The sequence below is a fragment of the Natator depressus genome, chromosome 4, assembly GCF_965152275.1.
Source record: "Natator depressus isolate rNatDep1 chromosome 4, rNatDep2.hap1, whole genome shotgun sequence".
Taxonomy (NCBI): domain Eukaryota; kingdom Metazoa; phylum Chordata; order Testudines; family Cheloniidae; genus Natator; species Natator depressus.
The window spans coordinates 64,860,577-64,876,208 of NC_134237.1; the positions used below are offsets into that span (position 1 = coordinate 64,860,577).

General features: G+C 39.1%; 1 protein-coding gene across 2 annotated transcripts in view; it reads right to left on the bottom strand.

Annotated features, from left to right (window-relative positions):
- FSTL5 (follistatin like 5) overlaps positions 1-12,624 on the bottom strand; it is a 546,388-nt gene extending 533,764 nt beyond the window's left edge. For both annotated transcript variants that reach the window (XM_074951085.1, XM_074951084.1), the window contains exon 1: positions 12,371-12,624. The gene's annotated coding sequence lies outside the window, so the exon portion shown is untranslated. The remainder of the gene's footprint in view (positions 1-12,370) is intronic.
- Positions 12,625-15,632: the final 3,008 nt, after the last annotated feature.

A 15,632-nucleotide genomic window follows, 5' to 3' on the forward strand; every position in this document is an offset into this window, starting at 1 on the left:
TTGCTGATAAAATTTGCAGATGATACAGTGGAAGTGGTAAATAAATGAAGAGGGCAGGTCACGGATACAGAGTGATCTGGATTGCTTGGTAAACTGGGCTTAAGCAAACACTGTTTTAATACCGGTAAATGTATATGAACAAAGAATGTAGGCCATGTTTACAGGACGGAGCTCTATCCCAGAAAGCAGTGACTCTGGAAAAGATTTGGGGAGCCTAGTGGATAATCAGCTGAACATGAGCTCCCAGTGTGATGCTGTGGCCAAAAGAGCTGAAGTGATCATGTGATGCATAAACAGGGGAAACTCAAGTAGGAGTAGAGAAGTTATTTTCCATTGTAATTGGCACTGGTGTGACTGCTGATGAAATACTGCATCCAGTTTTGGTGCTCACAATTCAAGAAAGATGTTCATAAATTGGAGAGGATTCAGAGAAGAGCCACAAGAATGATTAGAGGATTGGAAAACATGCCTTATAGCAATAAGTTAAATGGAGTGAGCTGCTTGAGTCTAACTGAGAGAAAAGTAAGGGGTAACTTGGTTAGTCTATAAGTATTGACATGGGGAACAAATGTTAAATAATGGGCTCTTCAATCTGGCAGAGAAAAGTATAATGCTGTCCAATGGCTGGAGGTTGAAGCTAAACAAATTCATACTGGAGAAAAGGCGTCAGTTTTTAATGGTGAGAATAATTAACCATTGGAATAATTTTCCAAGGGTTGTGATGGATTCTCCATCACTGACCATTTTTAAATCAAAACTGGATGTTTTTTTCTAAAAGATCCATTCTAGAAATGACTTTGGGGAAGTTCTCTGCCCTGTGTTATACAGGAGGTCAGACTAGATGATCACAATAGTCCCTTCTGGCCTTGAAATCTAGGAATCTATGAATGCCTGACAGCTGTTTGTCTAACCCAGAGGTTCTCAAACTTTTTCTTTCTGAGGCCCCCCCAACATGCTATAAAAACTCCATGGCGCACCTGTGCCACAATAACTGGTTTTCTGCAAATAAAAGCCAGGTATGGCATTAGGGGGTAGCAAGCAGGGCAATTGCCTGGGGCCCCAAGCCACAGGGGCCCCCATGAAGCTACATTGCTCAGGCTTCAGCTTCAGCCTTGGGTGGCAGGGCTCAGGGACCTGGGCTTCAGCCCCATGTGATGGGGCTTCAGCTTTCTGCCCTAGGTCTAATGCTGTCCCTGCTTGGAGGCCCCCATGAAACGTGCTTGAGGCCCCCTAGGGGGCCCCAGATCCCTGGTTAAGAACTACTGGTCTAACCAGTTCTTAAAAACTTCCAATGACAGGGATTCCACAACCTCCCTAGATAACCTCTTGCAGTGCTTAACTATTTCCTCCTGAATAGAAAAATGGCAATGTGTCCCTGTATGGATTGAGGGACATGGCCCTCTGTCCCTCACATTCATGTTAGCATTATTATTTATGACACTTAAAAACAAAGTATAGGACAAGTTTAAATGTCTCATATCTCATTGACTTAGTGCAGTTCATGTGTGTTGAGAGCAGAAATTAGCCCAGAAGTGTACTGCAATACCACTTACCTTGTCTTTTAAGTGGCTTGTTCAGACAAATGGATTGTTGAATAACTCCAAAATATATAATATAGAGGGATAAACACCAATAAGTGCTGTTTTGGGGCCTATATAGAACAATGTAGAATTCTGAAGATAAATCTGTGAAGATGATTTAAAAAAAAAAAGTCTGTTTGGTCTTACCATATTAGAATACTTCTGTCAAGAGACGTCATTTTCAGCTGAGAATCTCCAACTGCAGAGCTCACTTCCCTCATTGATCTGATGGAGCCTAAGTTTGTTAATTTTCACTGCACGTTGCCAGGACTGTCTGTTCAGACTTTTACATTAGGGGTTGACTTGAAGAGGTATGACTTTCTTATGTGGCTCTTTGAGTATCTTTGAAATGACTTTTTCCTCAGTTTAGTTATGCTATGACTTGTGATTTTAAAACTGATGTACTCTATATCCACATAGATTATGATTTCCATATTTTATAAACTGAAGAGGTAGTAAATTTATGTTTGGGTGTATCCAAATATTCTCTGACTTATACAACAAAGAAAGGAATTGAGAAAAAAAATGACTCACAAGAAGATAAAAAATGCATTGAAAAAATGGAAAAAAATAGCAACATAGAAGCTGGCGGACACGATAAGTGCCAAGTGTGAGGAAAGTGATGCCTGGGACAGATATTATATCCAGCCAAGACATGCAGTTGAGGTAGAGTAGGTACAAGATTGTGACAGAGCTGATCCCTCAGATACTTGTCAAAAGCAATGAAAATTTCATATGGATTGTTAGCACATAGGCTTAGTCTGCATGCAAGGCAGACAAATAACCTGAGGAACTAAATACTCAGTACTGAATACTCAGTGACATGACAGACTGTACTGCACTGTGTCTTGTCAAACGGAGGTGTGTTTCTTGCTCCCACAAAGACTCAGTGGTTTGTGGGGCAGTGGCCCTTCTCTGGTGGTCTCCTCAAAGACCCAGCTCCAGCGAGGCAGGCCAAGTGGTGCCCCCTACACACTAGTTAAGGCACCACCAGGCTAGGAGATTATGAAATCTTGCCTCTGCTCTCTCCCTCTTCTGAAGAAAATTCTGATAAACAGAGTGATCCCAGGGTTTAACAGAGTGCTTTACCAGGAATGGAATTGCTAGAGGGTCTCTCCACACAGCAGAGGTCTAGGTCTGCCAAATGTTGATTAAACTAATCTGATGATCAAAATCATAATGGAAACCCAGAACCACTATGCTTTCAGATAAATTTGAAGCTTTATGTGAACCTTGCTTTTGAGCCATTAAGATCAGGCTGATTTTTTTTCAATTCCTTATATAAGTATTCAAACTGCAGTATTTTCAAAAAAGAATCTATTATGTAAATAGTTGCATTTTTTAAAAAAACTCTGAGCTTCCATGAGTACAATCTATTGTTCTTTTTCTGCTTTAAAAAGAAACATAATTGCAGACACAGTCCCCACTCACATTTAAATCACATTAAGAGCTGCACTTTCAAATATTTCAAGTTATGTTCAACATTTATACTCATTTCATGAACAAATACCTATTTTATCACTCAAATACGAGTCTGGTGGATGCAACTTTGGCTCCTTCTCCTCTCCCCAGAGAGATGAATGAAGAAGGATACACACATCCTTGATGTTAGTCATGTTCCTTTGCACAATTCTGGAAGATGCTTAGGTACTATGGTGATGAGTGTGGTATATGAAATTGAATAAAACAGATTGACTCACAATAGCCAGGATATTCCAAATTGCATATGAAATTTGAACTCATGTCTTTGTATCCATGTGTTGTGGATGATAGGGTACATTTAATCATACATACCACAATGTATCATATGAGCTGCAATAACCAGGAATATTTGGATAACTGGAAGAGAGGCTATCAGTTTTCATACTGAATTTCCACACTTGTGTGGATATAAACAAGACCTTACTATTGTTTTAGCATTTTTTGTGAGTGAAAATACAGATAGTATATACAAAGACAAATGCACACATACCATTTGAAAAATTTAACTATAGGAGAGAAAATTTACTAACTGAGAGGCTGGATCAGTACATGAATGAGACATTCACAGTGAAAATATGTAAATAACATAAATATATTAAAATATTAGATTCTTGGCCTACAGGGGCATCTTCTTTTAATTTCTGAGGCCTACAGCATTCTGTTTATGCTTCAGAGGAAAACCCTCAGGGGCATCCTACCCTCCCTGTTGAATGCAACAAGAACATGAAAATGCAAGTTATTCCAGTATGTTTGTTGCAATAATTCTCTAGGTATGAAGGAACAAAATCAGTCTAGTATGTGACAATAGACAAAAATGTAACATAGCCAAAGAACCCCATCTAAAGTCATCTGATATTCTGTCACCAGTTCAGGGCTTTTACTTAGCATAACACCAAAATTAAACCTCAGGAAAAACATTGTTCAGTTTCTAGTGTCCCAAGCAAATAACTAAACTGCCCATGCATTAATAAGCAGAATACCTTTTACTAAAATTTACTATTGATCAAAAACTACTCAGAGGAAAACCATAAAAAATAAAATAGGAATATCTCTCCTTTTATGTATAACCAGTAGACAGTTGCTCTGTTTCTGAATGGTCTAAGGAAAATAATGGAATATGAATGGATGAAAGAAGCACAGCAGGTGCATTGGAGGCAACTGTTTTAGGATTAATCTTTTAGATCTCCATTGCAGTAGCTGAGGTTCTTTCTTCTTAAATATACAGTGTGTTCAACTGACAATATTACCTATCTTCAAATCATGATAATGTGGTGAAAAATGTCGTATGGTTTGTTATAAGACCAAATATTATATCTGCTTAGGAACAAAATGTTTTCGGAGATTAGTAATGTTATAGTGTCTGTCATTTACAGATTATTTATCGCAATTTGGTTGATGGCAGTAGTGACTGAAAGCCAGTATACTTTCCACAACAGCCGTGGCTTGTCACTGAGGATGATGTCATGATTAGCCTTTACATAGTGTGACAAGTGGGTAAGGAGCTTTTCCCTACTCATACATAGCACCAATAAGGGCCAGACAAAATTGCACACAAGGACTGCTGTTTCTCTGTATACTTCCAGGAGCTATACCCCTGTATCAGTCTGCAGAGCAGATTGAGGACACATTGTGAGGAACAAGCTGCACCACCATTCTCGTAGATTGGTTAGCCACTGGACCTCTGTGGACAAGATAGAGCTTAGACAGTGAATGTATAGTGACTATATTACTCTCTGAGTTATTGTCTGATCCCTCCCAGTCAGGACTGGAAAGACCACTGGAGACAACATTCAGAAAGCCTGCACTTTCCCATGAGGTACTTGGTCTGATGACTTCACTCTCCAGGGCTGACTATTCATCACCTTTTATAAAAAATGAATAATCACTTAGGTTCTGATTAAAAGTCCAGGAAGGACAATGAGAGACATTTTATTGACTTAGATGTGCTTTGGAGCAGAACCTTAGAATGGGGGGAAAGAAAAAAAAAATAGTCATTGCTGAGAAAATGGAAAGAAGAACAAAACTGTGGCATACAGAAGTCGAAAAGGCAATAAAAAAAAATCAAACCTAAAAGAGAGATTCCTTGCTTATGAAAGGAAAATATGGTCTCTCTCAAAATGAGTATTAAGGAACTGTTTTCATGCTGGTACATATGGGAGTTATTTGCATAAAACCCTCCCTATCACATCAATAAGAGAGAGTAGACTCCTATATCTGGGGTGGGGGAGGTAATCATTAAAGGGTTTATTCTCTTGTTCATGTGCATACTTAACTCTTAATAACATTCTCTGGCATTCAGCACTCCAGCATTAAGAGAGCAGATGCTGGTATTTGTGTTTGTGTATTAACTTTTATTTTAAAAGTTCAACTGTATAGACCATATATATGGCATTGGTGGCACAGACACACAAAAGAAGAGCGAGAAGAATCTGGCCTATCTGTTCCAGAAAATGAACTACATCTGCAGAATATTTGTGTTTGTTTGTTTTTTTCACAATGTGATTACTCTACTTAAATAGAAAAACAACTTGGTATTGTTTGAATGACGTCATATTTACATTTGGTGCATTTTCATGTCGATATTTCAATTTCTGAACAAACGCTTTCTGAGAACTATTTTGGAAAAGGCAACCGTACTTTTATTTTAATTATATATAATTAAATAATAAAATATAGCAAGCAAGTCGGTAAGCATGTTTTCTTAAACAACATAAGAACTGCCATTCTAGATCAGACCAAAGATCCATCTTATCCAGTATCCTATGTCTGATAGTGATCAATATAAGATACTTTAGAGGAAAGAACAAGAAATACCATAGTGGAAAAATCAAGGTATACATAATCCACAGGAGAAATTTCTTCCTAACCTAAATTAGTGGTGAGTTTATGCCTTGAAGATGAGTTTTTATATATCTTATAAAGTCTTTCATTTTTATGTAATGTATTTGTGGAAATTCTCATTATCTATATGTGTCTACTTCTTTTTTTACCCTGATAATCACTTGGCTTCAGTGATAACTTATGGCAATAAGTTCCAAAGACCAATTATGTATTGTGCAAAAAAATAATCCTTTAATCAGTTTTACATTTGTTTCCATTCAATTTTATTAAATGTCCCTTTGTTCTTGTGCTATGAGAAAGGGTAATTGGAACTCACCTGAATTACTGTCTCTATATATTTCATTATTTTATATTATTTTATCATGTCCTGTCTTTTTCATCTGTTCTCCAATCATTTCAGTCTTATCAATTATGGAAGTTTACACCCACATCCAATATTTTTGTGGCCCATCTCTGAACCTTGCATATCTCTGCTCTCCTAGCGCCTTCCTGAGATAATGTGACCATAACTGAACATAATATTCAAGGTAAGAAGGAATGGAATTATATTATCTGTTATTGTCTATCTCATTCTTTATACATCCTAACATTTTGCTTACTTTTTTGGCTGCTGTTTCACACTGAGCAGAGTTTTCCACTGAGCTATCCACAGTGATGCCAAATCTTTTTTTCCTGAGTGGTAACTGTTAATTTAAACCCAGTAAGTCCTATAAGTGACACACTGTACCAGGCTATACAACATTGTGCTAAATCAAATTTATAATATAATACAACACAAAATATTCTACCTTGAAACATGATACAGTACTCAAGATATTTGAAAGGCAAATTATTTCCTGTTTATTTCCTTATAAATTAAGATCACCAATTTTCCCTCCTGTTTACTCTTGAATTCCCTCATTACTAGGTTTGTTTTAGTGCAACTGAGAGCTTTGTCCAGATAATTTATGTATTAGGATTACCTCAAAATTTTAGATATTTTCCAAAGAGTTACACTATAGAAAGCATCTAGCATTTTGTGGTGCCTTTTTTAATCCAAATGATCAATATTAATAAACTGGAAGTTTCTCTCATTTATTAAACTGTCTTATAGTGATAGACTATAGTGCATATGACTAATATTAAAAGATAAACCATACATAGTTTAATTGTCAACGCAGGTGCTCAACACCACTGAAAATAAGCCATTTTTATTTAGGCACCTAAACATGCCTTTATAAAAGCTTAACTTTAGATACCCAGGTTTGAAAACGCTGGCCCTTATTAACACAAGAATGCATACCTAATGGTATAAGTATTTGAAAGTTACTATAAAGCTTGCTTAGATAAAACATATTTAAGTACAAAAAACTGTCAGACAGAGAAAAATATCTTGAAAATATCTTTCACCATCTTCCCTCTAACATATACAAGAATTCATCAAGTACTTTATTATACTAAAGTTTTTTCGGAACCCTGTTCTATAAAGCTCAGCTGGACACCAATCTCAATTAATTCAAATGCAAATAAACCCTGAACTTCAACCTACTTCAAGTAATCAGTGACAGTACTGCCAACTAGTCCTCAGATTTAACTCTTCATACTCTTTTAGCACCTTGTGGTTTGGACAACCTAGTGATACAATCCAAATAAAATGCCACTAATTTCACTTTAAATGTGTCAGAACGGTAATTAATTAAATCAAGCAGTCGTGCTTATTTCATGGTTTATTTCTAAAACAGTAAAGGGAAATATCTCAGTGAAAATTAGCTGCCAAATAAATAAATATATCTCTGTATCACACAGAATAATAAATGTATAATTCAATGTTCACTCAAATTGTCACTCCCACTCACCTGGGAATCACAAATTTCTGGGTCCCAATAGGACTAGTTGATTTGAAGAACACCAATCTACTCACCTGTTCACATGGATGATTATGGGGAATGGAAGATGCTGTCAATGGGAAACAGCTCTTCAGCTTCTCTCCCACACAGAGAGTGAAGAATTACCCCTATCCAGATTTCCCGCCCTTTATTGTTCAGGCAAAGGTGGGACAGAGTTAATGATAACATGTCTGTTATTTCATTCAATGCATTTTTACTACTGATATTTTTATTTCAAACTCATAACTACAGTATCTGTCAGCAAGAAATGCCTTCAAGCAGGAGAAATTAGAGAGGGTGTCACTAACACAAAACCTGGGTATAGAATTTGGAAAGTGAACACCACAAAGTAGCCACAGAGGAAAGTCTGATTATGGTAGGGTGACCATATCTCCCATTTTGGCAGGGACAGTCCCTTTTTTAAGCCCTGTCCAGGCCGTCCCGACTTTTCCGGCAAAAGTGGGAATTTGTCAAAAAAGTGGGATGTAGAAGAACGTGCGGGGGGTGTAAGTGGTGATGCCAGCCTCAGGCTGGGGGAGGGGCAGGGAAAGCAGGGCTCAGGCAGGGGGCAGGCAGGGCTCAGGCGAGCAATGATGCCAGCCCCAGCTTAGTGTAGGGGGCAAGCAGTGCTTGGGTGAGCAGCAACTTCAGCTCTGTGTGGTGGGTTGTGGGGTTCGGGCAAGCAGCTGGAGTGACTCAGGCTAGCCGCATAGGGTATCCCATTTTCCCTTTGGGAAATATGGTCACCCTAGATTATGGTGAAGAGATATGAAGAACCATTGCGAGTGGGCTTATTCTTCCTGTGGGCAGACAGTGAAATCGGGGGGATGGAAAGGATTGTTTTCCCTGAAGATTGAGCAATGATAGTAACTTTGGCCTTAATAGTTGTTAGACATTACCAAAGGGGTTAGCTTTGTGCTCAGCACAGTTTTCAGAGTTGTTGGACACCCACAACTGTCACTGAAATCAAAGGTTGCTCTGGATGCCCTGCACCTCTGAAACGTGGTTTTTATTACCCAGTATAATGTGTGTAATGAAAGTTGCAACTTATGGCCCTTTTACCAAAATACACAAGAGAGCTAACTGTCTTTTCTGCCTACGAGGAAGAAAAAACAACAACCCTATTGCATCAAACTATAATATCCTGACAACAATTCCCTACCTTTTGATTTGTTGTCAGGCACCACCAATGCTTTGAAATGGCTGCAAATTAGAAGAGCAAATGAATTCACTAAGCCATCCATTTTGCTTTAGAATTACATAATGTAATGGAACAAGTTATAGTAAATAAAAAAGATTGCCTAATTTAATCTAAAAAAATAAAAATATTAAAGTTAAGACATGACCCATAAGTCACCCTTTGAGAGCTACATCATATTCTTTTCTGAGATCACTGCAACATCTGGCAATAATAGTGTAATATTGTGAACTGAAAACTGATTTTTTTTTCTCAAAGCCAATTTTTACATCTAGGCTTTGAACCCTTTAATTTAGGCCCTTTAGGCTAAACTCAGAGTTGCTGTAACTGGGTGCATAATGGAGTTGTCCTCCTGTGTTTCAGGTATGAATCTGATTTTTTTAAGGATGGGTGTTATCATGGAAACAATGACAGGACTTGAAGTGTAGCATTGCTGTCAGTAGAAGCTAGGGAAATTAATGGAAAATTTACATCTTTTACTTTGTATAGAAATTTAGAATACTGCTTATTGCAGATGGAAGTTTGTGATTTTTTGTATTTGTTTATGGGTCTTAACCTAGATGGGTAAAATATTTATCTTTTAAAGAAATACTGAAGGCTAGATAACCACAAAGAAAAGTGCAGAATGACAGTTCAGTATAATTAGATCACAACCGAGAAAATCTTTCAGAGTAACACAGACAACATTCACTTGAAACCCAATCAATAACTTTTAGTTGCCATTGTATAACTCAGCAAAATAACTGAATGGTCCACAAACAAAGGTATGCTAAGAACTACTGGAAGGCTTTTTATTGACATTGATAAAATGCTTGTACATGCATTTGCAAATACATTCACGTACTTGGTCAGTGTTGGCAAGGCTCACACTGCGGCCCGTAGTAAATGGGAGGGTTTGACTGAATAATGATTTTTGTAAGGACCTAAAATAGGCAATAATGTTGTGTGAAGCTGTGTTAGTTTGAGAATTCAATATACCAGTGATTTGACTGTATAAGTATAGTTTTCATCGGCTATCAAGAGATAATTTTGTAATTTAGAGTTTTTGGAACTTTACACTAACAAATCCCATTCTTATAAGTATATATATATTGCAAGGATGAAAAATGACTGTTGCCTAATCACACAAACTGAACAAAAGAAATATTCATGGGCTACAATGTCTGAATTACTCTTAGATTATATGTTTAAAATGTCTGTTTGAAGATAACAATACCAAGATAATAATAATAACAAGATAATAATTTTACTACTTGGAAAGTCTCTCTGCCCAATAGGTAAAAATCTCTGTTATTTTTAAACCTGTGATTCATAGCTCTAAAAGAATGCAGCATAGTGTAAACCTCACAGGCACATATAAAGATTTACAAGAGGTACAATAAGAATTTACATGTTGTAAATTCTAAGTACATAATTTATCATATGATTAACCCCAGTAACACAATTGATGGCAGAGAGCTCAATTCTGCTCACTCTTCCTCATGGGAGTAGTCCTTAATCTTGCAAGCAGTGACACTGGTGTTAACATGACTACCTATGTATGAGTAGGGACTACTCCAGTGAACAAGGCTCAGGCCCTTTATAGGTATATATCAACATTACAGAATGTGGTCGTGTACTTTATTTTTTTAAATTTTTACTCAATTGTTCATGTAACTTATTTTAGAATATAGCTTTCAAAACAATAATGTAATCAGTCTTTGAAAGCAAACTTCCTGAAATTGCACTTCTAAAAAAAAAAAAAAAAAAGAGGCAGGGACAAAAATCAAGGATGAACATGTTTTAGTTTATGAAAAACCTGAACATATTTATAAACAAATATTCACATGCATTCAAGGAGATATAGATCTTTTCTAACTGTAGGCTTATGAAGGTTAGCAGTCTATTTTGAATGCTGTATATAAACTCCCACCCCCTTTTCTTTGGGGTAGGAAGAGGGGAGAGCTGCTTTATAATTAGTGAGGGGAAAAAGGCATTTCTTAGAACTCAGTAACAGGGTTCAATACTACTTAAATGTAATAGAACATTTACTTTTGCCTGAATTGATCAGCTTTTAACTTTACATTTCAGTTTGCCTGCACTGCTGCCAAGTAGCCTAACTTATTCTGTAGCTGATAAATATTCACTAACATCACACTTCAACTTTAAATAAAGTGTACAGAAAAAATGTTGCTGTAATAACGTGGCACATAACTTTTCTGCTTCTGGAATCAAACAGATAAACGGAGATTATCTCATGTTTATACCTATTGAGGCCACTTGTACATTACAAATATGTGATGCAGCACATGAGTTTTAGATTTGGAGTCTAAGGAAAATTCATTGTGTTGGCCAAAGTAATAAATAACGTCACAAAATGCAGGATGGGGACTTAATTTGTCTCCCTATTCCGCTCAGTCACCTCACTGGCGCTGGCTACAAGCAGACCAGTCCATTCATTTTGGAGTCAGCGTTTAGCTCTCAACACACACAAATCCCGGCTCCTCTCGTTGCATACCCAGGACGCTGAGAATTCACAGAAGCAAGCAACGCATCTTCAATAGTAAACCTTTAAATGGAGCAGAGCACTCTGCTAAGCACGCCGAAGGTTAAACGCTGCTGAAACAGCGACATTTCATCTGCCCACGCTTCCCAGTTCCATTCAATTACCAAACAGCAGCGGCCCTATAATACAATATACTACTGTACTATTAAATCAGAGCTCCACATTTACATCTACTTCTAGCCCAGAGGAAGGCCTGACATTCACCAGTCAATACCGAAACAAACAACCCACAACTTGCAAAACACGCACCCCTATCCACCTTGGGGAAGAGGCGAGGACGAGCCCTCAGCGAGATTTCAATTTCACAAGTTTGTTGTTCTTGTTGTTCTTATCAATTACCCTAAGGCATCACTCCTCTTCTCAGCCACACATACAGCCGCCAGGGCAAACATCAGGCATTTCTTTTGCAAATCCTCTCTAATTCCTACTTTGCTCACTAGTTCCCAGCCTGACCTTACATACCACTCGCCCCCAGGCGAAATCGATTAGAGATTTACTCGCCCCCAAACCTGGAAGTTATGTGGAGTATCTTTTTCAATGCAGGTTAATTAAAATCCGTCAAAAATATAATACCCACCTTTACAAACTGTTCATTTATTTGTTTATGATAAACTCAACCGACAGGACTATAGAAACTTAGCAACAAAAATAACCCTCCCAACTTCCCATTCTGCATTCATTTCTTGTTTGCAGAGCCCATTTTGATTCTGAAAGCTGCTGAAATCTTTCCCAAGGGTTTCCTTTGCACTGACCTCAGGGCTAACAACCTCACAACTTTGCACTTTTTTTTTTCTTTTGGTCAGTGCCCCTCTCCAACAATTAGACATGCATTTCCATTCAAACCGAGCTTCCTCCTTACCTGCTCTAACAGTCACAAAAGTCCCCCAGAAGAAAAGGTTGTGTCCTTTGGCAAGAATGGTGCATACAGAAATATTTCTTTTCACCACACTTCCAAACTGGGATCACGCAATGGAGAGAAAAGGGAGCCAACAGTTTGGGTAAAACTCTGAAGCAATCCCCAGGAACTCGTCTAGCCGGGCGCCCAGGAACAGCAGAGCCGGGGGAATCTCTTCCAGGGGCGAACAGCTCCTTTGCCAAGTTGCTCCTAGGCGGGTGGGGGGTGGAGTGGAAGGGGGTGGGGGCGGTTTGGCCTTTGGGGCGGGCGAGGAGGGGAGCGGGCGCGCGGTCCCGGGTTCAGCACCAGCAGCGCCGTGGACAGCACCAGCTCCTCTCGCCTCCAGTTTGTCTCAGTCACTGAACCCGCCCGGCTCTCCCGCCTCCTCTCTCCCCGGCGCTGCCACTCAGCCCGGCGTGTCCCGCCTCCCCCTCCCCAGCCCGCACGTCAGCCCCGGCTCTTCCCTCATTTGCATGGAAGCCGAAGAGGGGGCAGCCGCGGGCAGCTCGGCAGCCAGCAGGAGCAGCCGGCCGTGGCGGGTAGCGGGGACGGCCAGGGGCTCACCGCCCCGCCGCAGCCCTCCGGCTGCAAAGCTCCCAGCCCACGAGCTGCCGCCGCTGAGCCGGCGGCTCTTTCTGTTCTCAGTCGGATGCTAGTCTTTGTACGCCCAGGACCCGGGCATCAGCCGCCGCACAGAGCTGCAGGAGCCTGGTTTCCTAAGCACGTCTCATTGCCTCCGGCGTGGGCACGTGCTGAGAACTTGTTGGGTTTCCTGAAGGGGACGAGAAACAGGAATTTAACCCCCCACCCCTCGTATTTTGGACCCCTGGTAACGAACTAGCACCTCTAACTGCACTGATGCAGACCCCCTCCCCCGCCCCTAAACACTGGGACTTAAAGACAGCCAACCCCGGCCCTGATCGTCTGCACTGATATATGTGTGTGTGTGTGTGTGTGAGAGAGAGAGAGAGAGAGAGAGAGAGTCTGTCCAATGTCTGGTTGGGGGAAGAGTGCAGTCACCCCCAAAATAGCAAATAGCTCCCATCTTGAACCCAGAGTCTGCTTCCATTCTAAAGGCGGAATGGCTGTTATGCAATATTTATTAGATCGCACAGGTCAACTGGCTAACTGAAAGATCAAGTATGCTAGAAGCATTGCACAGCCTGTAGCAGCAATCTCTACTCTCTATATCATGTTTTAGTGGCCCAGTTCTGAGATGGAGCTTTTCACTAGAATCAGGATAGTGGTCGCTCAGGCAGAATTCACACATGGGGTAATTTTTTTAGTTGGTATACATAAGGAAAAATGTGGCTGAAGAGCAGGACCAACACCATTATGATACTCAGCTCTTGTAAAAGAAAGTTGGTCCCTTTGTAAAGAGCAGAAACAAAGAAATTGACAGCAATAGAATACCTAAAACATTAGCAATATTTTCATAGAGATAGGAGACTTGTGCAAAAATAAATATAGCCCGTGGAGAGATTCACTGGGAGGTGTTAAATTTCTTCTCTCCCCCGTAGAACAATCTGAGGTATTACTTTTTAAATTTATGGTAGAAAATTAATAAATATGAACCTCTTCTCTTGAAAGGGTTACTGTTGTTGAAATTACAGGTTACATAGTTCTGGCCTTTGGGGTTAATACATGTTCCAGATTAAAGTATTAAACTATCTTTACATCATCCATGACTATGGTGAGACAGACTCAGGTCAGCTGCAGTGATCTATGGTAGCATGCCAAATGAGTGAATTATCCTTGCTGCTATATGTAGAATCAACACACATAGCAGCAAACATTAACAAATATTTGATCATTCTAAATTATTAATTTTTCGATATATCTCATATGGCATGGACCTAGGTAAACACAACATTTAGCTTTAAGAACTCAACTATTTAAAACAGAAAAAATGTAATGTCACATTATGATTGCATTTGTTATTGTGGTGGTGGGGCTGTTATACACACACACACACAGAGTTAGGCATAATACCGTAAATATGCATCTTTACTCATGAGACTAGTCCCTTTGGCTATATATGTAGTACATGCAAAGGGCCATATCCTGAGCCTCATACATTCCACTTGTTGTATTCTGATTGTGCAATAGGGTCATGAAAGCAAGCTTAACTGACTTCCAGAGGATTCTGGATCATCTGCAGAGGGCCAGCAAAGCTGGCTCTACTCCAGCCCTGTTGTGATTTACAGAATAGGTATATGGGAGATTGTTAAGCACCATTGTATGCTTGAATCTCCTTTCTGGAGTACAATGTAGAGCTGCATTGAAATGTCCACACAGCTTTGACTCCTAACTACTCAGTTACCCCTGGAGCTGCTCTGGCACAGGTGAAGATCTAACCCAAACACAACTTCTGCTCTAAAGTCAGGAAAAGTTGAACTCATGTACATGACAGCAAAATCAGGACCCCACATAGCACATATAGAGACTATATAGATAGTTAGGAATAAACCATCAACACTAGCATGTATAATATGAAGAGAAAAACAAACAAACCAAAGTCTACTAGATCATGTAAGTTCTGACAAAGACAACATAATATTCCTTATTTATACTGTTTGAGTTGGTAGGGCTTTTGATTTAAAAGACCACCAAAAGTAGTAACTGAAGGCAGTAGAAAAATCTTCTAATCTGCAAATCTCATGTCCATTTAAGCCTTTTAATTTGGATACTAAATGTGTACACATGAGAATGACACACATGAATTAGAAAGATCATTCTGCATTTCTTCTGTATGTATAATGAATTACATTTCTCTAATCATGTTCCTGTTGTCTTCTCTTTTCTGGACACCTGCTGTGACATCTAATTTTGCAAACTTCCATTTAATTATAATTCTTTTCTGTATTTGTAATACATATACTATTATATTTTTCCCCTTCTTGCATCAGTTATCATGACAATATTTGTTGCTAATTAAAAACACTTGTTTTGAAAACCTGAGCTTTGCATCTTCCACTGGACAGATGATGTTTACCATTTTTCATTTTGTGTACTCCAGAAAAGGAGGCCATAAAACAAAATGTTTTGTGAGTAAATTAACCCAGACTTCTTCTTAACTATTTTAAGCAAGCAATAGATTGCACCATCACTACTTACTGCTGGAAAGCTTAAGTCCACTGAGTCTTAGCTGTATTACAGCATGAACATTCACTTGATTATTTGTACCTTGCTCTAACACACACACATATACACACCACATTATGGA